General features: G+C 45.2%; 1 protein-coding gene and 4 pseudogenes across 2 annotated transcripts in view; 4 read left to right on the forward strand and 1 right to left on the reverse strand.

Annotated features, from left to right (window-relative positions):
- The window catches only part of pdzd2 (PDZ domain containing 2), a 648,685-nt gene that overhangs the window by 506,899 nt on the left and 115,143 nt on the right, over window positions 1–26,643 (reverse strand). The gene's annotated exons all lie outside the window — the stretch shown is intronic.
- On the forward strand, window positions 16,960–17,078 carry LOC121285572 (annotated as a pseudogene).
- Window positions 17,242–17,360, forward strand: LOC121285577 (annotated as a pseudogene).
- LOC121285581 lies at window positions 17,600–17,718 on the forward strand (annotated as a pseudogene).
- Window positions 18,481–18,599, forward strand: LOC121285585 (annotated as a pseudogene).

Below are 26,643 nucleotides of genomic sequence, written 5' to 3' on the forward strand. Positions count from 1 at the left end.
CTCTGCTAACTGTGTGGGTGGACACCCCATGCCAGTGGCTTTAAAGGTCACAGCTGCTCTCACCTTCTATGCCTCTGGCTCCTTCCAGGGGTCGGCAGGTGATCTTTGCGGTGTCTCCCAATCAGCTGTACACACTTGTGTCAAGCAGGTTACAGACGCTCTGTTCAACCATGCGCTGACCTTCGTCCACTACCATTGGGACCAGGCAAGCCAGACACAGCGAGCCAGAGGCTTTGCGGCCATTGCTAGCTTCCCCCGCATCCAGGGTGCAATAGACTGCACACATGTGGCCATCAAGGCACCAGCAGGTGAGCCGGGTGCCTTCGGCAACAGGAAGGGCTTCCATTCCATGAACGTACAGATAGTGTGTGACCATAGGATGCTGATTCTACAAGTCTGTGCAAGGTACCCAGGCAGCGACCACGACGCCTACACTCGCAGGTTCCAGGGCTCTTCAGTGCTCCACCCCAGCTGGATGGATGGCTGCTGGGTGACAAGGGCTATCCCCTCAGAAGGTGGCTCATGACGCCTCTCCGCCATCCAAGAACAGAAGCTGAGCAGCGGTATAATAGGAGCCACTGCACCACAAGGGCTGTGGTGGAAAGAGCCATTGGTCTTCTCAAAATATGCTTCTGATGCCTGGACCGTTCAGGGGGGACACTGCAGTACCCCCCCAGATCGTGTGTCATTGATAGTGGTTGCATGCTGTACTCTCCACAATCTTGCATTGGAAAGGGGGGATGCTATGGACAAAGAAGATGTAGACGTATCTTCTACACACGAGGTGGCTGCAGCTGCACACGAGGAGTCCAGCAGTGAGTCTGAGGATGAGCATGCGCATGCACAGGGAAATGCTAAGGGGGTAGACGCTGACCCGGGCATGCTCCAGGGAGGCAGGGACACACAGGAGGCTTTAATCAAACAAATCTTCAACGAGCACATCACAGATGGACATCCAGGACAAGCCTGGGCTGCAGGCTCCACACTTGAGACCTGAGTGCAAAATCTACCTGGATAGGAACATTAACTATGGGCCTTGTCAGTAAAGCTGAATGTCCCACAAATCACTCATAACATTATTGGTAACCATTTACCTGCAGAAGAAAAGAGGCACCCTCAGCTATGGTGACATGTCTGAATTTAATGGTATAACACAAAGGACTTAAGAGAACAAAATGACAAAGGTGTTCAACATCACACCAAATCATAAAGAATTCATTGCAAGCCAACACAAAAGCACCAGTTATAAACTCATGGTGTGCCTAAGGTGCCTTACGTTTACATTTTAGGGTGCTACGTCTTGGTACTGCCCCCTCGCTGGGACTGGCATCTGAGACAGCCTGCTCACTCTGCTGTCCTGTTGGCCTCGATGACCTTAGCGGTCATCCTCTGGCCCGTGGAGCCTGTGCTGGTCCTGCCTGGGAGGGCACAGCTAGCACAGCTGGCATCTTCCCAGTCGTTGCAGCCTTACTGGATGCAGCGGTCACTAGGAGAGGGGCGGAGAAGCTGCCGCCCTCATACGGAGTGCCCTGAGAGGAGCCCGCAGAGATGACAGACAGCTACTGCGCCGACGTGAGGTCGCTTCAGACCTCCTTACTCAATGTGGATGGATGAGCACCGAGCTGGGAAACTTGTTGCCCAGACCATCTCCCACACTGGCAATGCCAATGTGAGGGCTTGCTGGTCCAAGCGCACCCCCAGGAAGCCCTGATTGGTGTCCTGGAGGAGCCTCTCTTCAAGAGTCGCCACTCTCTCTATGGAGGACACATGGTGCTCAGCCATGAGGCTCATTGCATCAGCGATAGTCCACGTAGACTCCTCCACCATGAACACCAAGCCAAGCATAGCCTCGTGTATCTCCACTAGGTGCTCCCGCACACCCGGCCGCATCTCCTGCGTTTGCTGCATTGCGGACAACTCCAGGGGCACATCATCAGGCACCGACTGAGCATGTGCCTGGTCCCCTGCAGTCCTCCGACTGCTGGCGCCCTGGGCACTCTCTGTCTCTGCCAGCTCCTCCAGAGACTGTGAAGTGACCTCACTGTTGTGCCCTGGGACACTAGCCAATGTTCTAATTCCCACCGAGGTGCTAGTACCTGTGCTGGTGCCTGACTGGCAGAGATGGTGTGACGCTGGTGAGTCCGAGACTTCAGGCCCCTCAGGTGTGAGAGGGGGCCTCTGCTGCTCCTCCTCCCAGCCCTGCTCTGCTGATGCTGAAAGGAAGAACAAGGACATTGGATCAGTTAATATGGAGACAATGTCAATGTGCATCCCTGTCCCCTGGACCATGCGCTCATCCTTCCATAAGCAATGGTCAAGCCATGTTGCAAACTTCAATCACTGAACATTCAGCACTGCCATGGCTGTCGGGAGAACAATGGTGACCTCATTGCTGGGCAAACACACCTGCCCGTGACACCCCAGCCTCACCGACACCGGTGGACCTGGGTGCATGGCGCCTCTCCAGATCTAGGGCCTCCTGCTTGAACTAGCTAAGCATCGCCATCTGGGCCGGCCCTCTGCCAGTCCTCACCCGCTCAGCAGCATTATGTGCATTCTTCTCCTGAAGAGAGAAGAGCATTGATTAGTGCTACTTGTACCTGGATTCTCTTCGTGGACGGCCCATCCCAACCAGAGTGGGACATTGCAGGGCTCCAGTGCCTCCTCAGCCTGCTGCTGCCGAACTCTCACACAAAGATGCCAGGCCTGTCCGCACCCCCCCAACTCCCCTTGGACAAATGCTGCCTACATCACATTTAGCACCTCACGGTCTAACCTTCCATTGCAAGGAGGCGCGAGCACATGGAGTGCAGAGGGCAGCAGATCGATCGGTGCCAGGCCACCTTGAAGCTCTCCTCCCAGCATCTCATCACCCTGACTTTGACATGTCCTGGAGTTCCACCACTGCGCGTCGGTGCAGCTCCTCCAGGTTATTCCCAAAACAATAATGTGGGTGTCACTGTACCACATGCTGTGGGTGCAGAACCCATCTCTTCATCACCCTCTCAGGGTGACCTCAGCATGGGCAATAACTGCTGGCCCACCCAGCGAAGGATACATGCCGTCAATGATTCAATACAGTCACTACACTCAGACTTGGGGGGTGGGGGGCGATCGGGGGGAAGCCAACCTGCTGGGTTAAGTGACCAATGCCAACATGGTCCTCACCCTCCCTGAGCGCAAAAAGTCATTGAAACGCTTGCGTTATTGGATCCACGTGCGTTGCACCAGGTCGTGGGAGCTCATGATCTTTGCCAACTCCTCCCAGCCACATTTGGTCATGTGGGGGGCCCTCCTCCTCCTGTCCTGGGGTACGAGGACCTCCCCCAGTGCTGCCACCTCCTCGAGGAGGGCAGCAAATCAATCATCCGAAAAACGGGGGCCACCCTGCCCCCCTGCCTGGCCTGCTCACCAGCTGCACTCTGGGGAGCCCTTCCAGTAGCCATGTTTCACAGCCTTTGCAAGGCTGCAGGAGCTTTTTTAAACAGGCCGCTGGGCCGCCATTGGACCGAGCAGTCATTGCAGTCCCGCCGCCACCCGTCCACTCCTGCTGTCCTCGGGAGCCATGATTCATGCTGCGCAGGCCTTAATTGGCCCACCCGCATAAAATGGCAGCGCAGACCCGATCATGGCTTCCACTCCGCCCATGCCCACTTTTGCTCTGCCCACCCGCCAGCCAGAAAATTCTGCCCATACTTTGGAACCCTGGCTCCTGGTAATAGCCAGCTAGGAGATATAGGCAATTGTGGAGAAGATACCAGAAAATTACAAAAGGACAGAGATCGATCCTGACAGTATCGAAGAAGTTTGCAGGTGCGATGTAACCTAACAAAGTGTGAAATGGTACATGTTGGTTGGAATACCAGCTTGAAAGGGGATGCAAAGGGAGTGGGAAATGAATAAATTCATTCAGAGTTAACTCACAAGTGAGAAAAATGATCAAGAGAGCCAATGGATATTGAATTTTAACACACCTTCCTGCACCAGACTTGTTAATTTGTGACAGCTACCCTATAGAAAATGAAGCAAAAAGTACTACTGCTGTTAAACGTAACACTGGGCAGTCACAACAAGCAGACAACAGTGAATCAGCTGCCTGTTTTTTACTCAGTTCAATTTTCCTTTTCCTTTTCATTGAATGGGTTGCCAATTCATTATTGCCCATTTTGCACTATTGCCCAAGACAAATTTATGCTCCATTGTGTTCAGTCCAGGCGCTTTACCTTAGAGAAGATATTCTGGTGCTGGGAGAGGAGGGATGGCCCTACGTCAAGGGCTCCTGGGCTACTGTAAAAATTTCACCCTTTACATAGCATTATATAGAATACACAGCACAAGGCCATTTGGCCCAACTAGTCCATGTCAGCAATTATGCTCCATTTGAGTCTCCTAGTTTCCATCCTTCCTTATCCAACTTTATTAGCATAATCTTCTATTCTCATCTAGCTTCTTTTTAAATGCATCTATACTATTCGCTTCAACTGCTGCAGGGTAGGGAGTTCCTCATTCTCTTGGAAGACAAAAAAGTTTCTTCTGAAGTCCCTATTTGATTTCTGGGGCTTTTATATTGATGGCCTGTAATTTTGCTCTTTTCTGCAAGTGGAAAGACAATTTTTGTGTCCATTCCGTCACAACCTTTCATAATTTTAGATCTCCCCTCAGCCTCTCTTTTCAGTTGAAAAAAGTCTCGGCCTGTTCATCTTTTCCCAATAGGTACAACTTATAAATAAGTATCTTTGGGCTCAGAAGCTTCAAAAAAGCACACAATGGCTAATAGCTGTCTTGTTTTCAGTTGAAACCTTAACTAAATTAAGATAATTGATCCTGAAGAGGATTAAGGATTACCTCACGACCTAGGTATAAAAGCTCTCTGGAGAAGGCAACTTTTATTCTTCAGCCCAGAGGGCCTAGGGTGATGTATCCTGTCCTAACATGGCAAATGACTGCAGCCATACATTTTGGAATATGCCCATCATCATTGTGGGCACCCAAGGTAACCACTGGCAGGGTGCAGCCCCTAGAAGAGGGTATATGGTGCAGTGAGTAAGGAACCACAATGCCAATTGTAGCTTGTAAGCTTTCTTTTGGCTAGAATATAATGGGGATAACGCCGTAATTGAGAAGGAAAGTTTTGTACAATATGATTAGTAAATAAGTAATGTAGAAAATGACCAATGAGCAAGGAGAAAAACACAGGGACTTAACCAGCAAGAATGAAAATTGACAATTAAGCATTGCAATCTCCACGTAGGCAACCATTCCCACAGGATGGGCGTAGGGTAGGGGTAAAATTTTAAGAAATCAGCCACCAACCCACCTCCAATGCTTTCACTTTTGTTTTGAACATAATTTAATTTAACCTCCTCAAGAAGTAGGTCAGTCACTTAAATATGAAAATGAAATTGTGCACTTCAAATCTTACCTGGCCTTTGAGTCCACTGCACGAATCCCTAAACACATCCTGCCCCTGCGCACACCCCCCCCCCCCCCCCCCCGGCTAAATATCAGGGCCAGTGTCCAGAATCTAGAAATTCTGCACCTTTTTGGGGTGAAATTCAGAAAGATTAACAAAGAATTAGCAAAGAAAAGTTGGGCAGGAATCCGCCCCTTTTAACAGCTAACAGCAAATGTCAACTGAGGGGGTGCAGGGGCTGCTTCTTCCTGCCTCCTACATCCAACTGCAGTTAGGAGGCTTTCTGGGCTACCCCAGAATCTGACCGCATTTGTCTCCGACAGATGCGGTGGTACCCAAGTCTGCTAAGAGCAGGTGCAGATGTCCACATAGGGTGCATATTGGCTGCAAAACAGAGTTGCATGGTAATTAATTCCAAAGGAAGTAACTCTTTGGTCTGGCCAGCTTGTCGCTTCTCTTTTCAGTATGCCAGGTTACCACTCAGATTCTGATTGCTGTGCTGCTTGAGTGCTCCTGTTGTGCTGCTACCGGTGTGCACATCTGCCTCATCACGTTAATAGTCCTAGCCCTGGAATTCTGAATGGAGTTATGGGGAGGACAAACAGGTTCTGTTCCAACACACTTCTGGAGGAGCAGACACCGGAATTTTTATTGTGAAGGTATTTCTGACTCCAGTTTTCTCTTCTATTCTGAAAACAATGGCCAGGAAATTGGATCATGCCCAAATTGGTAAAGCACATGCTGCACACGCCTAATGAAGCCTGCAGCAGGACCAGAGCAAATTGGTCTGTCAGCCTCACAAAGATTGTGCCAGCGAGCTGCAGATTCTAGTCGTGGCACCTAAAGCAGCTCGCTGGTCACAGAGGGAGCAAAACCAGCTGGCTGAGTGTGGGGCGGTGTGGGGAGACCTAGGTAAAGGTAAAGGCATTGGAACAGTGGATAAACAGTGATTGATATCAATCTGCAAAATTAACATGGAGCTGGGCGGGGGGGCGGGGTACTGCTCCACCAGCTCCACTTTCAGCTAAGTATTTTTAAAAGATTGCCCTTTTTGCTGGTGGCCTCCAGCGATCCCTGTCAGGAACATTGGTTACATTACGCATGGACCAGGTAATCCTGAACAGTGCAGGCCTGAATACTGCTGCTTTCAGGGTAAACCAATTCCCAGTTTGTGTCCTAAAACATACATTGGGTCCCTTATTGTCATACACAAGAGGCCTCACACCTGGTTTAGGTGGCTCCTAGGTCACCTCTCCAGCAATCAAATCAACCTGGTGTCAGACATGTCTCTAACACTGTGAGGACATGGGAGGCTATCCCCTCAAATTGGACAACTTTACAGCCTTTTCCAACTGGTAAACAGGCACATTGTGGTTGAACTTCACCCGTCAGTGGCTCACACTTTGTCATGGATCCACAGGCCAAGGCAGCCTTCAGCTATCTCACCCAACTCAGAATTCTTCATGAGTGAGCCTCAAAAATTAAACACTGGAGCATTTAAAAGAAAAGATCTTGTTCTCACCAGATACAAACACACATTTATGAATCACTGGATAGAGAACAGGGGTGGGAATTAGGCTGAATTTTTCCCCTCCTTTCTCCATTAGCATCAAAGTCAATTGTACTGATCCTCCAACTTTTTTTTAAAATGAGGAGGTTTCTTAAAAAGGATCACTCTGATGCCCTCAAGCTGAAACATTCATAGAGATCTGCAACTTCTTGTGCATTAACATCCCATTGGTTGAAAGAGGCAAATTAGTCCCACTCAAACCTGCAATGAGAGTTGCTGAGTAAGTTAATATAGTATTTTTGGCCATCTCTCTAAAACATTAGATGAGACTAAAGAAAGTTCTTAAGTACTTAAAATGCCTACACATTAGGGTTTTCTCAATGTCTTAGTGCTGATCGATCAAAATTGAATTTAGTGCAATCAGGCAGTGATGGATTAAGTCATACACAAACTTCCTGGAATATTGTTTGCCATTAAAAGCCAAATGAAAGTATCTATGAAATTCAATAACTATTAAAAGAGGTTAGGCACTGAAAAGACTAGTTTTTCTCATCTAACCATAGGCATTGATTATTCTTTATTGTATTTTTTTCTGACAATCTCATATGTATCTACTCAGGTTCTACAGTGTCAATCATGCCCTTCAGCATTCATTTTACCTGCGTTTTTTTAAAAAAAAACAGGAGTTGGCTTTCACTGCATTGTATCTGTTAGCACAGTGACAAGACCCAGGAGTGTAACAATGAAACTTCCTTATCATCTGGATCAGACCTCTGTGTCTCAAGTGGGAGTATTCCTTGAATTTATCTGAAGGTTCAAGTTAGCACTAGGTGCGGCAATGTTTGGCTCAGTCTGTAATCTGCTTCATTCTACAATAGACAAAACATACAGGACACTATGTACAAGAGATTTACATCAATCAGTTCAACTTCTGTTCATATGCTAATACAAAAATAAAGAGCACACATACACCAGTCACCTTGAGAGGATTCTTAATGCAGAACTACAGATTCATACTGATTTCTGTCCCGACAACAGTGGGGAGGTTACTTTTTCCATGGAATCTTTCTGCTGTTCCTTTTTCTTTTCTTAACCTTTCCACTACCTGTCATACCTCACTGACTTTCGTGTCTTTGTTGATTATTAAAAAGTCTTGATTCATAGGTCTGCAAAAATCCAAGTTGTTTGTCAACAGCAATGAGCTAGTGTCTCTTGAATGGCTAAACATTACCAACAACTTGGCTATTGTTTGGATCTATGCAAAAGAACTGCCCGTCCCACAGTTAAATCACCTCTTCCCTGTCTATATCCTGCAATGAAGTTATCTGGCGAAAGTACTCCATTTTGGTCACATTTTGTCCAAAGCACATTAAAATTCCTTATATCAACGTCCTTCCATGGAAAGAATCTTGAACAGTGGTAGCAATCAAAATCCACCTTGGACCCTTTTGTCCTTACTACAACCTCATCTTCAACTGCCTTTTCCTCTTCAATGTCCTTGAACTGTTCGCTCCTTCCAGGTACATACCCATCTTTCTTGAAATTCTGTTTGATCCCTCCAATCAGTTTTCTTGCCCTCCAGCAGCACTGAAATAGCCCCAACTGAAGTCATGGAAGATATTTGATGTGGCTATAACCATTGAGTAATATCCCTCCTCACCTTTTCTGCAGCCTTTGATATAGAATACCATAACATCCTCTTCCAATGCTTCTCCTCTACTGCCCAACTTGGAGGGATTATCCTCACTGGTTTCCAATCTTCCCCATTGAAACATATCACAGAATCACAGAATTGTTACGGTGTAGAAAGAGGCCATTTGGCCCATCATATCTGACTGGCTGCATAGCTAGTGTTTCTTGCAATGGTTTCTCTTCCCACCTCTGCACTATCAACTCTAGAGTCCCCTAATGTCCTCCCTTAGCCCCCACTTCTTCCTCATTTGCATCCTGCTTCTTGGCAACATTAGCCACATATACATGGCATGCATATGGAAGCTTGCCTATGACACCCAGCTCACTGCTCCAACATCTCTTTCAACTCCTCCATTGCCTCGGTGCTGTCAGACTGTCTGACTCACATGAAGAGATATACAGGTGAGGCAAGTGGCCAAAAGCTTGATTAAAGAGGTAAGTTTTAAGGAGTGTTTTGATGATCGGTGGGTGGGAGGGGGGAAGAGACAAAGAAAGAGAGAAAGAAAGAGACAGACAAAGAGAGACACATAGACAGACAGGGAAAGATAGACAGACAAAAAGAAAGAAAGAGACAGAGAGGGGAGAGAGAGAGAGAGAGAGAGAGACAGAGGGTGAGAGAGAAAGACAGAGTGAGAGAAAGACAGACAGAGAGAAAGACAGGAACAAAGAAAGAGAGAGAGAGACAGACAGACAGACAGAGAGACAGAGAGACAGACAAAGACAGAGAAAGACAGACAGAGACATAGACAAAAGGAAAGAGGTTTAGGAAACAAATTCCAGAGCTTAGGGTCTAGGCAGCTGAAGACAGAGTCACCAAAAGGGTGCAGGAAATTATGAGTGCACAAGAAGCCAGAATGGGAAGAACAAATGATTCATGGTGGGGGTGGGAGGGAGATGGGCTGGAGGAGGTTACCAAGTTAGGGAGAGGTGAGGGCATGGGGAGATTTGAACACAAGGATGAGGATAAATTTGACCAGGAGCCGATATAGGTCAGCAAGTACTGGATGATGGGAGAATGGGACTTGTTAGGGTGTGGGTAGCAGAGTTTTGGATGAGTTCAAGTTTATAGAGAGTGGAAGATGGATGGTAGGCCAGAAGAGCACTGGTATAGTCAAGTTCAAAGGTAACAAAGGCAAGGAGGAAGTGGAACTAAGCAATTTTGGTGATGAACAGGATATGGGTTGGAATTTCAGCTCAGGGTGAAATAGAATGCCAAGTTTGAGAATAGTCTGGTTCATCCTCAGAGAGTGGCCAGGGAGAATGAGGATTAAAGTAAACAATTTTGCTCTCAAGACTGTAGATAAGCAAGGGACTGAGAGTCATGAGTTTTGACCCAGATAATAGAAAGAAAAAGATAATTTCTTTAAAGTCTGTGGAATCTGTAACTGTTTTTAAGAATGTTTGAAAAGGGGGCTTTTAAGAGTTTGCATCAATTGTAAATAGATCAGTTGTAATTTTCTTGAATAATAAGAAATACTGGTCTGGTGACCCTTGATCTGGAAGTAGTACCAATAGGAAGGCAGTTACAATATATACACCATGTAACCAGAGACAAAGAAACTGCAGCAGTTGAACAGAGAAAGCACATTTACAAGGAGCTGTGTTGTAATTCAGTTAAAAGGGACAGATAGTGAAAACTGGGTTAGAATAGGGATTGTGAATTGGACAATTCCACTGCTATGCTTCAGTTTTGCCAGGACCAATCAAATTGCTCAATGAGGTTTATTAAAGGAGTCAGCTAAAGAAGTCTCTGGAGAATTTGTGCTATCCAGGCTATTGTGAACCTACCTAAGGAGCTTCTGCAGGTGTGTGCTGTTTCCAGGGACCTCAGACTGAATGTGATTCGAGGACGAAATCGATTGAGTGGGAAAGTGAGAGATCCTATGTATTGGAGGCTGAGTTAGAGTACTTTGGAATTGCATGTGGTGCCACATGCCTGAAAGGTTTGATGCGGTTACTGTAGTCGTGTAAGGTGTACCTTTGTTGTATCAACTATTTAAAGGGAAACTTCATTTGAAGTATTATTTACTTGTTAATTCATATTTAATTTGCATTGGTTCTGATTCGTGTTAAAATAAAAGCAACAAAACGTGGAATTTTGTTGGTAATTTCTTCATGGGAGGTATTCAGTAAATTTAGTTATTTTGGCTTATGGTTCAGGGATCGTAACAAAATCTTCTTACTGATTACTACCTCCAAGTATTCACAAGGGAAGACATTAACAATATCCTTCCCAAAAATGTGAGTTGCTAAATTCAATTCAATACACTTTAATGACCTTACAGAAATTTGCTGTGAGTACAATTGCTTGTGCATAACCAACAAGAAAGAAAGAATTGCATAGCGACAACCCTTGTTGCTATGGTTCAGCGCCAACATCACAGCCAAAGAGAATAAAAAAAGATAAAGATAAATACCGGCGCAGGTACATCCAATAACTACATCTAAGTTGATGATATGACTGTGCCCCCTGGGCAGTCTTCTGTACCAGGAATTAATGGCATATTGAGGGGAACGGAGATGAAGCAAATACAGGGTTTTAAGAAGTTCTCCAAACCCACGTAGTCACAGTCCATTGGTAGACACATGGCCATCTTTAATATTCTGCTACCCATTATAAATTCTCATTATAAGACTATGCTCTACCTGTGTACTGTCATGCCTTTTAATATATTTTCCCAATCCACCCCAGCCAATTTGCCCCTCATACCTTCTTAATTTCCTTTGTTCAAATTTAACACCCTGGCTTCAGATTGAACTACCTCACTTTCAAACCCAATGCAAAATTCTATCATATTATGATCACTCATCCCTAAAGGTTCTTTTGTGACAAAATTATTAATTAGTCCTTTTTTGTTACATAAACTAGATCTAAAATAGCCTGTTCTCTAGTCGGTTCCTCAACATACAGTTCTAGAAAACCATCCCTAACACACTCCAAAAAGTCATCCTCCACAGCATTAATGCTCCTTAAATTTACCCAGTCAATATGCAGATTGAAATTACCCATAATAACTGTATTACCCATGCTACATGCCTCTCTAATCTCTAATACCATACCCCACATTACCACTACTGTTTGGTGCCTATAAACAACTACCAATGTTTGCTGCCCCTTGCTGTTTCTTAGCTCCACCCAGGTTCCACATTTTGTTCTTCTGATCTGAGATCTTCCCTTACTCATGCACTGATCCTATACCTTATTATCAGCGCAACACCATCTCCTTTTCCTCTTTGCCTGTCCTTCCTAAATGTTGAATATTCTTGAATATTCAGTACCCAGCCTTGGTCATCTTGCAGCCATGTTTCCGTAATGGCAATTAGATCATACCCATTCACCTCTATTTGTGCCTTTAACTCATCTACCTTGTTGCAAACGCTGTGTGCATTCAGGTAGAGTGCCCTTAACTTTGTCTTTTTAACATTATTCCACATTCTAAACATAGTTGGTGCTCGCCTTTGTTTCGCTTGCTACTTTTAACTCCTTCCAATTTGAGCTCCCCCTCAGGTTCCCACCCCCCTCCCCAACAGCACTAGCACATTGATTAGATAGATGATTGATTATAGACAAACAGTTGCACTGAAATTAACTTTTATTTCTATCCATCAGATCATCAATGAAATAAAAGTAAAATATTGAAAACGCTGGAAATCTTAAATTAAAAAAATGAAGTGCCCTGGAAAAACTCAACAGGGCTGGCAGCATCTATGGAGGGAGAAAAACACTGTTAACATCGAGTCCAATGGCTCTTCTTTGGAACTGAGTTCTGAGTCATATTGGGCACAAAATGTTAACTCTGGACAGAATTTTGCCCTTGATGGGCGGGTGGGCCCCACCAGCTCAGTGGCGGGCGGGCAGCTGACCGCCGCCGCCATTTTGAGTGGGTGGGCCAATTAATGCTTTCCCAGTGGGCTGGCCGACGGGAAGCGCTATCCGCTTCCTGTGCGGTGGGGGGAGGGATTCCCCAACTGTCAAAGTGCGCTCTTTCATGTATAGGCAGTCAGGACTAAGTGCTGTCTCAGGGAGATCACTGACAGTGCTTCAAAGTTTAAAAACAGAGAAATAAAAAAATTATTAACATGTCCCCCTCATGTGACAATGTCACACGAAATGGGTCATGTTAATAAATATGACTAAAGTTTATTAAAGTTTTTTAAAGCAGACATGAAACCTCATCCTGCCATTTTTTTCTCTCAATAAGTCTGTCTGTGTCAGCGTTTCCATTCTCTGCCCTATACCCCAGCTTCTCTATGATCCTCCATTTAGCGACTCATATTTTGGGAAAATTTGCCAAGAAACATAAAAACTTAATTTTCAAAATCCTCCCTAAAATCTTAGTGAATAAATGTACCATGTTGTCTGTTATTGCATTACGGAGACTCTAGGACAAAAGCAAAATACTGAGGATGCTGGGAATTTAAAAGACAAACAGAAAATGCTGGAAATACTCAGCAGGTCTGACAGGAGCTGTAACGACAGAAGCAGAGGCCTGAATTTTTTGGTCGTCAGGCATGTGCATTCAGCGGGCCTGGGAGCAGCAGGGAAATAGGCCCCTGATCTCGATTGGCCCCCGACTGTGATTTCACGCTGGCTGGCCAATTAACGGCCAGACAGCGTGAATCGGGCACTGAAAAGCTTGGTGCTGCCAGGATGGGGGTGGGCGCCGACGTCGCCATGGGTGCAGGTGAGCACTTCCACTGAGCTCCCTGAAGGGAGGGAGCTGCAGACCTCCAAGTAATAAAAGAAAGCACAAAAATGCTGCAAAAAAATGTCCATGCAGCGCAATCAAGCATCTGAAAGCACACCTCATAAAAATGCTGCCCCAGATATTTCTTTTTATTTTATATCCTAACGAAGATTTCATCCTACCCTTGGGTGAGGTTTCATCAAAAATGTAAAGGCCGCCTGGCTGATTGGCCCATCAGCCAACCATAAGGTAGGGCGGGCCGTGAAAAATCCCTTACAATTGTCTCGTTAATGGACTTAATTGCCTGCTTAATTGTCGGCGGGCACTCTCTCAACTGCTCTGCATGCCCGCTGAGCACGGTGATGCCGGGACTCTCACCTGATGTTATCTCAGGCGATTTTACGCCCGTTCGGGTCAGGCACGCGCTCCCCCACAGAACGTAAAAATGCCAGAGTTTCTGACAAGCTTTCATCAGAATGGGAAAAAGTTAAAGATGTAATAGTTTTTGAGTACAGAGGCAGGGAAATTGGGAAGGGGAGGGAAGACCAGAAGGGAAGGCCTGTGGTAGGGTAGAAGATAGAAGAGATTAAATGACAAAAAGGGATGATGCTAATAGGACAAGTAAAGAAACAAAAAGATGGGTCTAGAGGTGGTATAAATAAATGACAACAGTAGGATCATCACCAACAGCTGCTGTCGGTATAAATTGGAGACATGTTTATGATGTGAAATTGTTCAACTCTGATTCCAGAGACTGCAATGTACCTTTGTGCTATAATACTGTATATTGCAGCAGTTAAGGTGCTACAATTTTCCTCAACATTCCTGGACCGAGCAGGGGAAATTGAGCCTATTCTGAATCAAGTGACTTCTGCTAGGACATGTACATCTGTGCGTTGTATGACCCTCCCTCTTTCATGTTCTACCAACACTCATTGTCTATGCTCATGCATGAAGGTCACTTGACATTGGAGTGCTGTCAGTGCTCATTGAACTGTCAGTGCCTTCAGGACCTGTGAGGAGAAACAAAAATTGGGGGAAAAGTCTCATGAAGCGTACAGGTTGTCTTGGACTGTGTCAGTCAGATTTACATACAGCCAAAGATGCGATCTCTCATTGATCATGTCTGTTTGGGTACAGTATTTGGTAAATTAGAACAAAAACAAAAGATGCAAAAATCTAAAGAAACCCGACCAACAACTCAACCGCATCTGTTAATATTCACTGAGGGCTCTTTTCAGTACTGAGGACATGTTGCTGTTCTGTTGCACATTCATTTTCTTTGCAGCTGAAATGAAGAGCTCTAATTTAAATACATAGCCTAGGAAGGAAACCACTTAGACAACCTAATTGACATATGTCAGCAAAAGCTTCAAACAACTGTAATTAGAAGTAGTGCAGATGAAAGCCATTTCTTTCTGAGTAAGACTATCCATTGAATTCTGTCTTTTTGTTGCTTTGGGTTTATTATCACTCACAGTGTACTGTATTCCAGTGACTTCAACAAATAAAAGGAACAAATACAAGGTGACCTCAGAAAATTACAGTCACCACCCATACAAAATATTAGATATGCAGGAAAAAAATATTAAAAATAAATGTACTTTCAAAATCCAAATAGCTGAAGGTAACCTGCCAACATTTCCTGAAAAAGAGGAAACAGTTCTGAAAATCCACACTGTGATCTGACAATTGCGTTACAACATGTCTGCTCCTGCTCTCCAACACTGGCACTGGTCAAAGTTTGCAGGATGACAATGAGGACTTCATCTGCAGGTAGCCTCTGGGGATCAGTGCCATTTGGGGCACTATTTTGGTGTTCGATTGCCCCATGCATTCACAAACTAGGATTCCCCGGCTAGTTGGCTGTCAAGGTACTGTCTTTCCCAGATCATCCTACCCCAACACCAGATCATTAAAATGTCATGGGCAGGTCCAAAAAATAATCAAAAAGGCTAATGTAACTAGAGGACTAGAATACCAGTGGTTGGAAGTCATGGTGCAGTTACACAAAGCCACACTGGAGTACTGTGCTCAGTTCTGGACACCACACCTCAGGAAAAATATATCGACCTTGGAGAGAGTGCAGTATAGTTTTGCTACAATGATACCTGGACTCCAAGGGTTAAATTAAGAGCGACCACAGAAACTAGCATTGTAATCCCAGGAATTTAGAAGATTAAGGAGTGATTTGATCAAAGTTTTCTAGATATTAAGGGGTAGATAGAGAGAAACTATTTCCACTGGTTGGGGAATCTAGAATTAGGGACACAACCTAAACATTAGAGCCACGACTTCAGACAATTAAGAAACACTCCTACATGCAAAGGGTGGTAGAGATTTGGAACCTTCTTCCACAAAACAGGGTTGATGCTGGCTCAATTATTAATTTTAAATCTGAGGTTGACAGATTTCTGTTCACCAAAGTATTAAGGGATATGGGGGCAAAGATGGGTATATGCAATTAGGTCACAGATCAGCCATGATGATGCTGAATGGTGGAACAGGATCCAAAGGCTAAATGGCCTACTCTTGTTCCCATGTTCCTATGTTCCCAACTGACCCCTGCTTGGACCCCACTGATGGGATCCACATGCAAATATGTAGCAGCTGCTACATCCCATCATTCTCATCATACTTGTCAATCTATCAGCAATTACACTGCAAGGTCCAATAACAATCATCTTGTTGACTGGCAACTACATTATATAGCAATTACATTGTTAAGACAATCGCATTGTTAAAACAGGTGATTGGGATTGGCTCACCTATAAATGGGTACAGTTGTAACACTCCAGGGGAACTGGGAATCTGTCATTCTGTTGAGCTGGCTGAAGAATAATCTTACTTGAGGTAAAAGACCAGCTTCAGACTCATTTTTCCCTTATATACAATTATTGGAGTTAACAACACACTAGGTCCACATTCAAGGCAGGAGTGGGAACCCCAGATTGCTGAGTCCCCACCTCACCCTGCTCCAGGCTCGTTTGTAAGCAGCAGCCGCCATTTACAAATGAAATCAGAAATTACAGAAACGGCACTAAGTCTCCCTTGTTTCCTTGGAGGTTCTGCCAAGAAACACCTGTAGAATTCCAGGCCCAGGAGGAAAGAGGAAGGGCTATACCAGGAACATCTAAAAAGGGAGCAGGAGACTAAGACCTGAAGCAAAGTAAGTGGGAGGCCAGAAGCTGAAGAGAGGCAAGCAACACAGTATAAAGGTCAGAATCAGCAGTATGTGCAGCCACAGATTCAGTAATATCCACTAGAATGAATAATGTAAAAGGTGACCACCATCCCCCGCCAAATAATAACAACAAACAACAGTGATGTAAATTTCTAGTTCTATAGACAACCATATGCAATATCTTATAATAAAATGGTTTTATTATATTTGATCTTAAAAAGGCTTAGTTCTGCTTTTGGCTGCTGTTTGCTACTTGAAACATAGGCTGGGATTTTCTGAGCACTTTAAGGACAGGGTCAGAGGTGGGAAGGCTGGTAAAGTGGCATGAGAAGGCAACAGGTGCTGCAGCTGACATCCAACACCCTCAGTGGCAGGGAAGGTGGTAGATGGCCCACCTGCCTGAAACTCAATTGAGTCACTTAAGTGGCTAATTGAGGGCCTCTTTCCACCTCCTCAACATCAGCGCCACCTAGCCTAAGGCCATACTAGTCTGAAAACGCCCGATCTTGTCTGATCTCGGAAGCTAAGCAGACTCAGGCCTGGTTAGTACTTGGATGGGAGACTGCCTAGGAATACCAGGTGCAGTCGGCTTTGGCTTGGCCTAAATAGCCAAGTGGTTATGGTACTGGGTTTGTAACCCTGAGATCAAGAGTTCAAATCTCACAATGGCAAACTGTGAAACATGTAACTTCATCTGAAACAGATGGAAACATGTTTGATTTAAAAAGATTTAAAAGATTATCAGCGCCACCTAGCCTAAGGCCATACTAGTCTGAAAACGCCCGATCTTGTCTGATCTCGGAAGCTAAGCAGACTCAGGCCTGGTTAGTACTTGGATGGGAGACTGCCTAGGAATACCAGGTGCAGTCGGCTTTGGCTTGGCCTAAATAGCCAAGTGGTTATGGTACTGGGCTTGTAACCCCAAGATCAAGAGTTCAAATCTCACAATGGCAAACTATGAAACAATGTAACTTCATCTGAAACAGATGGAAACAGGTTTACTCAAAAGAGTATCAAGAGTTCAAATCTCACAATGGCAAACTATGAAACAATGTAACTTCATCTGAAACAGATGGAAACGGATTTACTCAAAAGAGTATCAGCGCCACCTAGCCTAAGGCCATACTAGTCTGAAAACGCCCGATCTTGTCTGATCTCGGAAGCTAAGCAGACTCAGGCCTGGTTAGTACTTGGATGGGAGACTGCCTAGGAATACCAGGTGCAGTCGGCTTTGGCTTGGCCTAAATAGCCAAGTGGTTATGGTACTGGGCTTGTAACCCCAAGATCAAGAGTTCAAATCTCACAATGCCAAACTATGAAACAATGTAACTTCATCTGAATAGGAATCAGCGCCACCTTCCTCCCCCTTTCTATCGGGGACCTGGGTTGGAGGGTGTTGCATGCAGCAGTCCCTTATAATAAGAGGATGTATAGGTTCACGGACTCTCAGGACACATGCCCTTTTTGCGGTCTTGTGGAGTCCGTGGACCATGTATATATAGGGTGTTGTAGGCTGCACTCCCTTTTTAGTTATTTGAAAAACCTTTTATTGATGTTTTGTTTGCACTTCAGCCCCACGCTCCTGATCTATGGGCACCCAGTGCGGAAGGGGGTCGGGAAGGAGGAGGACCTCCTCGTGAACCTGCTCCTGGGCCTGGCCAAGTTGGCCATTAACAGGTCCAGGCAGCGGGCGATCGACGGGGGAGTCCCGCCCGATTGTTTGTCCCTCTTCCGCGGCTACGTTCGCTGCCGGATGTCCCTGGAGAAGGAGCACGCGGTGTCTGCTGGCACTCTCGAGGCCTTCCGTGCTCGGTGGGCACCGCGGGGACTGGGGTGTTTTGTTGACCCCTTTAATCACATTTTGATTTAAAGTTTGTAAGTTTCCTTTAAACTTTGTTCTTGGTTTTACAGCTGACCTGAATTAGGGGCTGTGCCTGATTTATCCCAATTTTGTTGATTTGGTTTTCATTTAAAAGATTATCAGCGCCACCTAGCCTAAGGCCATACTAGTCTGAAAACGCCCGATCTTGTCTGATCTCGGAAGCTAAGCAGACTCAGGCCTGGTTAGTACTTGGATGGGAGACTGCCTAGGAATACCAGGTGCAGTCGGCTTTGGCTTGGCCTAAATAGCCAAGTGGTTATGGTACTGGGCTTGTAACCCCAAGATCAAGAGTTCAAATCTCACAATGCCAAACTATGAAACAATGTAACTTCATCTGAATAGGAATCAGCGCCACCTTCCTCCCCCTTTCTATCGGGGACCTGGGTTGGAGGGTGTTGCATGCAGCAGTCCCTTATAATAAGAGGATGTATAGGTTCACGGACTCTCAGGACACATGCCCTTTTTGCGGTCTTGTGGAGTCCGTGGACCATGTATATATAGGGTGTTGTAGGCTGCACTCCCTTTTTAGTTATTTGAAAAACCTTTTATTGATGTTTTGTTTGCACTTCAGCCCCACGCTCCTGATCTATGGGCACCCAGTGCGGAAGGGGGTCGGGAAGGAGGACGACCTCCTCGTGAACCTGCTCCTGGGCCTGGCCAAGTTGGCCATTAACAGGTCCAGGCAGCGGGCGATCGACGGGGGAGTCCCGCCCGATTGTTTGTCCCTCTTCCGCGGCTACGTTCGCTGCCGGATGTCCCTGGAGAAGGAGCACGCGGTGTCTGCTGGCACTCTCGAGGCCTTCCGTGCTCGGTGGGCACCGCAGGGACTGGGGTGTTTTGTTGACCCCTTTAATCACATTTTGATTTAAAGTTTGTAAGTTTCCTTTAAACTTTGTTCTTGGTTTTACAGCTGACCTGAATTAGGGGCTGTGCCTGATTTATCCCAATTTTGTTGATTTGGTTTTCATTTCAAAGATTATCAGCGCCACCTTCCGATGGGAGGCCCTCTACGGAGGTGTCCTCCCCCTTTCTATCGGGGACCTGGGTTGGAGGGTGTTGCATGCAGCGGTCCCCTATAATAAGAGGATGCATAGGTTCACAGACTCTCAGGACACGTGCTCTTTTTGCGGTCTTGTGGAGTCCGTGGACCATGTATACATAGGGTGTTGTAGGCTGCACTCCCTTTTTAGTTATTTGAAAAACCTTTTATTGATGTTTTGTTTGCACTTCAGCCCCACGCTCCTGATCTATGGGCACCCGGTGCGGAAGGGGGTCGGGAAGGAGGAGGACCTCCTCGTGAACCTGCTCCTAGGCCTGGCCAAGTTGGCCATTAACAGGTACAGGCAGCGGGCGATCGATGGGGGAGTCCCGCCCGATTGTTTGTCCCTCTTCCGCGGCTACATTCGCTGCCGGATGTCCCTGGAGAGGGAGCACGCGGTGTCTGCTGACACTCTTGAGGCCTTCCGTGCTCGGTGGGCACCGCGGGGACTGGGGTGTTTTGTTGACCCCTTTAATCACATTTTGATTTAAAGTTTGTAAGGTTCCTTTAAATTTTTGTCCTTGGTTTTACAGCTGACCTGAATTAGGGGCTGTGCCTGATTTATCCCAATTTTGTTGATTTGGTTTTCATTTAAAAGATTATCAGCGCCACCTTCCCTCAGCAATTTCCACCAATCCCCACACAAAAACACTTGCTGGAGCCTGCCTGACCAGCTCTGGTGCCCACTGGTTCCACTTGCCTGGTTTTGCGAGAACACGTCCAACGACATGCCCTCTTCATCCAGGTGCAGCCCAGCAACGGCCACCGCTCCTGATGGCGCTTCTGAGCTGCTGGCCTGATTGGGCCAGCAGCTCTCGTGAATGGGCCACTGCCCTTAACTGGATGGCAGGCACAGCAGCAGTCACTTAATTGGCTACCACCCATAAAATGCAACCCTGGGTCCCACCATCTAGAGCAGATCTCAACCCCCACCTCCCCAACCACCCGGCTTCCAGCCCCAGCGGCTACACCACTGCTGCTTTAGAAAAATCCCAACCATTGGATTTCTTTCCTGTCTTCACCCAATGAACACATCATCCAAAATTAATCACATTTACAGACACAGATTGTTCCCCATTATTTGAATTTTACAGTTAAAAATTTGTACCCATGCTTTGATTTTAGAAAGACAGAAAGACCTACAATCCAACCTCCAGACCGTTCACACTTTGAATTATAGCAAAAAGGGCAAAATGCCAGAACTACAATGATGAAAATATAAACAAATCACAAAGTCCATCAATAAATTACAGCATTAGCTATATTTATGTTGCAGATAGTTTGAGAGTTATTAATTCTGTAAGAGCAGTTAATCAGATAACAATGAATTCAACTCCAAATTACCCTCTAGCGAGCTCCCCATAAATATGTTAACACCTCTCATAAATGCCAACCACAAAGCATTTAAAATCCCATCCAACATCCTCATTCATCCTCTAACAGGTTTGTAACATTATCAACCTGACATACTGTTAAATCAGATTTATTGTTATTTTTGCATTTTACCACTGATGTAACTTTTGGAAAAGTGTTGATGGTGCAATAAATAAATAAATGTGGGACTTTGCAGCTCAGAATGTGAATGTAAATCTTATTAATCAGGAATTTGAAGAAAACGAAAACCAGATTTTATTAAGTGAGATCATTGAGTGTTTAAAACTAAGGGAAAAATTCTCCCCCTATTAGGGGGGAAGTGCAGGAGCAGCACGGGCAGACGCGCCTCCGATTGGCGCCTCCGATCGGTAGCATGCCGCCATTTTAAGTGGGCAGGCCAATTAAGGCCCGCCCAGCGTGACGTCTGCCAGGAAGCGCTATGCACTCCCTGTGCAGGCTGGGTGGGAGGGAATTCCCTCAGTTGGGAGTGCGCTCTTTTGCACATGCGTGCTAAAGAGCACAACGATCTCCCTGAGGCTAAGTGCCACCTCAGGGAGATCGGCTCCAATTCAAAAGTTGACAGATAGGTAATAAAAAAATTTCCCAGACATGTCCGCTCATGTGAGTTGGGACATGTCCTTAATTTTTATTTAAACAGTTGATAAACATTTAAAAGCTGTCATGAAACCTCATTCCGCCTGTGGATGAGGTTTCATGCTTTTTCCAAGGCCCACCTGGGTTCCCGGCCTGCCTGCCAACCTTAAGGTTGGATGGGCAGGTCCATCAATCAAGTTAATTACTTTTTTAATGGCCTTAATAGGCCATTGACAGTTCAGCGGGTGCGCAGCCAATGTGGCTGCGCGCCCACCGAACTGAAAGTCTAAATGATGCGGGGTGACATTGGGACACACACCCACCATAACCCCGCGTCATTTGATGCGTCGGCGAGCGGGCCCCGCCCCTGTTCGCCGACCGGAAAAACTTGTCCTTAAACTTTCTTTAAAAAATGGCTATTTTTCCTGTCCTTATTCCTCCCCTCTTTCCTATACCATCTTGGGAAGATGGGGTGGGATAGTCAACATAGAGAAAGACTGCAACAAGTTACAGGGGGACAATAATAAACAGTAAATGAAGTTCAACACGGGTAAATATAGAAGTAGTGCATTTTGGTAGGAAGAATCGGGAGGTAGCTTATTATTTGGAAGGTGCAAGTCTCAGCGAGGTAGAGGGACAAAGGGATCTCTGAGTGCAAATACACCAGTCACTAAAAGCTGCACCACAGGTGGAGCAAGGCCAGAAAATCTATCAAACCCAGCACTAGGCTTTATTTCTAAATGGACAGAATTGAAAAGTAGGGAAGTTATCCAAACCTATATCAAACGTTGGTTAGATCCCATTAAGAGAGCTGTGTGCAGTCCTGGTCACCATATTAAGGCAGGTAAGGGCACTGGAGTGAGTGCAGAGAAGATTTACAAGGATGATGTCAGAAATGCATGGATATACATGTCAGGAAATGATCAACAGACTAAGTCTCTTTACTCTTGAAAAAAGGCTGAGCAGTGACCTAATAGAGGTCTTTAAAATTATGAGAGGTTTTGATAGAGTGGATACAGAGAGAACATTTCCTTTTCTGGGGAAGAGCATAGCTAAAGGCCATCAATACACAATAGTCACCAAGAAATCCAATCAGGAATACAGAAGAAACTTTACCCAAAGAGTGGTGAGAATGTGGAACTTGCTACCACAGGGAGTAGTCGAAGTTAATTTTATAGATGCATTTAAGGGGAAGCTATACAAGCATTTGAGGGAGGAGGGAATAGATGGTTATGATGGTAGATTTGGATGAGAAAAGATGGTACAAGGCTCAAGTGGAGCTTAAACACCAGCATGTACTGGTTGGGCCGAATGAGCCCTTTCATAGAAAACAGGATTGAACTGACCTGGAGATACTGCTTGGCTAAGCTATAAAAGATCATGGAGGACTGAAACATGGTACACAACCTCATCCCACAAGGAGGCTCTGAAGCAGGAAGCTACCTAGCTATGGAAGAGCAGGAGAAGCTTGAAGAGGCTACAGAAAAGAACACATTGCTAGCTATTAGAGCCACTGACATAGTCACATACAGAAGACCTTCGCTGAAAGCTAAAAACTTGCCACTACATTACATAGAATGTACAACAATACAGAAACCATTCAACCCAATCAGTCCATGCCAGTGTTTATGGTCCACTCAAGCCTAACCGTCATCTTTTCCACAGCGTCCACTAATATGGTTTCACATGCCAACTCTCCCAGCCAACTCCCAAATCACAAAAACATTACAGCCTTGGGCCAAAACTGGTCACAAGACCTGAATTACAGAGGTGGGACAAGAGTGACTGGAACTGACATCAAAGCAGCGTTCAACTGAGTGTGGCACCCAGGCACTCCATTAAAACTGAAGTCAGTGGGGATCAGAGAGAAAACTCTCAAGGTACTTGAGTCCTACCTGGCACAAAGGAGGTTGGTTTTGGTCTTTTTTTTCTTGTGGCTTGTTAGGCCATTTCACATGGCAATTAAGAGTCAACCACATTGCTGTGGGTCTGAAGTCACATGTAGGCCAGACCAGGTAAGGATGGCAGATTTCCTTCCCTAAAGGACATTAGTGAATTAGATGGGTTTTGATGATAGGTTCATGGTCACCCACTCTGAAACTAGCTTTATATTCCAGGTTTATTAATTTAATTCAAATTCCATCAGCTGCTTTGGTGGGTTCAAATCCCCAGAGCATTAGCCTGGGCCTCTGGATTATTAGCCCAATTACATTACCACTACACCACCATCTTCCCCAATGGTTGAAGGCCAACCATTGCAGCCCAGGACATCACTGCAGGAGTTCCTCAGTACAGTATCATAGGACCAACCATCTTCAGCTGCCTCAAAAATAACCTTCCCTTCATTAGAAGGTTAAAAGTGGGATGTTCACAGATGATTGCAAAGTGTTCAGATAATGAAGCAATTCATGTCTGCATGCAACAAAACCTGTACAATATTCAAGCATATAGGCTGGTAAGGGTCTAAGGATTTTAGTCGTGTAAAGTGCAAAGAGGGCACTTTCTAGAGTGTGATCAGGAGAATTTTCTACAGCAATATGTTTCTTTTTTTTTGGAAAAATATACTTTATTCATAAAATATCTGGAAGAACATTCCAATCCATTTAAAAATCACCACCACAAAAGTACAATCAGGTTCAACTTTTACAACATGTATTACGAGGTGCATCAATACAATCAATGAATATTACAATCATTTACAGACATTCATTTTGAGCTGTACAGCCCAAGGGGCTCTAAACAGTTCCCAGTCCCTCGGTGCACTGTGGCAGAAAGGTCTTAGACAGCAACCCGTCCCCATTGCGCCTTTGCGGCAGCTGCCCCAGGCTTTAGTGCTCAGCACATAGTCCTGGACTTTGGAATGTGCCAGTCTGCAACACTCGGTTGGGGACAACTTTTCACACTGGAAGACCAACAAGTTTCGGGCAGACCAAAGAGCGAACTTTCCAACAAGCACCAAGACATAGCTTGGTTGGTGGTGAGAAATGCCCTCCCCGTCAGATCCTTCCTACATGCCAGGAGTCTCACCCTTTCTGTACGTTGCCCTTGAGGTAGCTGTGGTGGGGACGAGACTGCTGTTCACCTCCTTATAGATTGTGCCTTTGCAAAGAAGGTCTGGAGAGAGAGGTAGTGCTTTCTGTCGAGGTTCGTCCCGAGCAGTTCTGTGACACAGGACTCTGTGCTCTACGGGCTGTTCCCAGGGACACACACCGAGACAAACATCAACTGCAGCTAGAGGATCATCAACTCGGTGAAAGACGCTCTTTGGTCTACAGCAATATGTTTCTAGTCCACTGAGAAAGGAGGCACGGTTAATCCTGGTTCTTGGGAAAAAGTTAGACCTAGTGGATCAACTGTCAACAGGGGAACATTTAGGGGACAGTGACCATAAGATTTAGATTAGTTATGGAAAAGGACAAGGAGAAATCCAGAGTAAGGATAATTAACGGGGGGAAAGCCTACTTCAATGAAGAGTGGATCTGATGGTTGGCAGGCAATATTGTAACTGAACAATGGGCTACCTTTAAAGAAGAGACAGTTCAGGCACAGTCAAGATATATTCCCACAAAGGGGGAAAAGGTGGGGCAAACAAGTCTCCCTGGATGACAAAAAAAATCAGAGATTAAAATGAAAATTAAAAATAAAATTTTTTAAAAGTGTGCTTATTACTGACAGGTGGATAATACAACCAAAAACCAGGTTGAATTTAGAAGGTTCACGTGAACACAAGAACTAAGAGCAACTGTAGTCCATTTGGCCCCTCAAGCCTGCTCTGCAATTTGATAAGATCATGGCTGATCTGATTGTGGCCTTGACTCCACTTTTGTGTCTGCCCCCATAACCCTTGCCTCCCCTGTCGATCAAAAATCTGTCTAACTCTGCCTTGAACATATTCAATGACCTCCACTGCTCTCTGGGGTAGAGAATTCCACAAAATAACAACCCTCAGGAAAAAAAAAATATTCTCATCTCAGTCTTAAATGGGAGACCCCTATTTTTTTAAACTGTGTTCCCAAGTTCAGAGGGGAAGTGAAAAAGCAAATAAGAGAAGCAAAGAAAGAATACGAAAAGAGACTGGCAGCTAACACAAAAGGGAGTCCAAAGTTTACTATAGGCATGTAAATAATAAAAGGGCAGGGCCAATTCGGGACTAAAAAGGGGATTTCTGCATGGAAACAGGGTGCATGGCTGAGGTATTAAATTAATACTTTGCATCTGTCTTTACCAAGGAAGATCTGCCCAGATCATGGTGAAAGAGGATGTAATTAATACATTAGAAGGATTTAAAATTGATAAGGCAGTGGTATTTGGATAGGCTGTCTCCACCTAAAGTTGATAAGCCTCCAGGACCAGATGAGATGCATCTAAGGATACTGAGGGAAGTGAGAGTAGAAATCGAGAGGCACAGGCCATAATTTTCCAATCTTCCTTAGACTCAGGGGTAGTGCCAGAGGACTGGATAACTGCAGATGTCACACCTTTGTTCAAAAAATGGTGTAAAGATAAGCCCAGCAACTACAGGTCAGTCAGTTTAACCTGGGTAGTAGGGATGGTTGTAGAAATTATAATTTGGGACAGAATCAACAGTCACTTGGGCAAATGCGGGTTAATTAAGGAAAACCAGCATGGATTTGTTAAGGGCAAATCATGTTTAACTAACTTGCTGGAGTTTTTTGAAGAGGTTTTGGATGAAAGTAATGCTATTGATGTGGTGTGCATTGACTTCCAAAAGGCATTTGATACAGTGCTGCATGACTTGTGAACAAAATTAGAGCTTGTAGAAAAAAAGAGACAGTAGCAACATGGACAATAAATTGGATGAGTTACAGGAAAGAGAGATTAGTGGTTAATGAATGTTTTTTCAGACTGGAGGAAGGTTCATAGCGGAGTTTCCCAGGAGTCAGTGTTAGGATCCTTGCTCTTCCTGACATATATTAATGACCTAGACCTTGGTGTGCAGGGCACAATTTCAAAACCTGCAGATGATACAAAACCTGGAAGTATTGTGAACTGTGAGGAGGGTATTGTAGAACTTCAAAAGGACATAAATTGGCAGACAAATAGCAGATGAAATTTAATGCAGAGAAGTGTGAAATGATTCATTTTGGATGAAAGAATGCAGAGAGACAATATAACAAAGTGTATAATTCTAAAGGTGCAGGAACAGAAGGACCTGCGTATATGTTCAAAAGTCAGTTAAGTTTGCAAGGCAGGTTGAGAGCAAGGTTGAATGATTAATACAGCATCCTAGGAGTATAGAGTATAAA

Source organism: Carcharodon carcharias, chromosome 1 (genome assembly GCF_017639515.1).
Source record: "Carcharodon carcharias isolate sCarCar2 chromosome 1, sCarCar2.pri, whole genome shotgun sequence".
Taxonomy (NCBI): Eukaryota; Metazoa; Chordata; class Chondrichthyes; order Lamniformes; family Lamnidae; genus Carcharodon; species Carcharodon carcharias.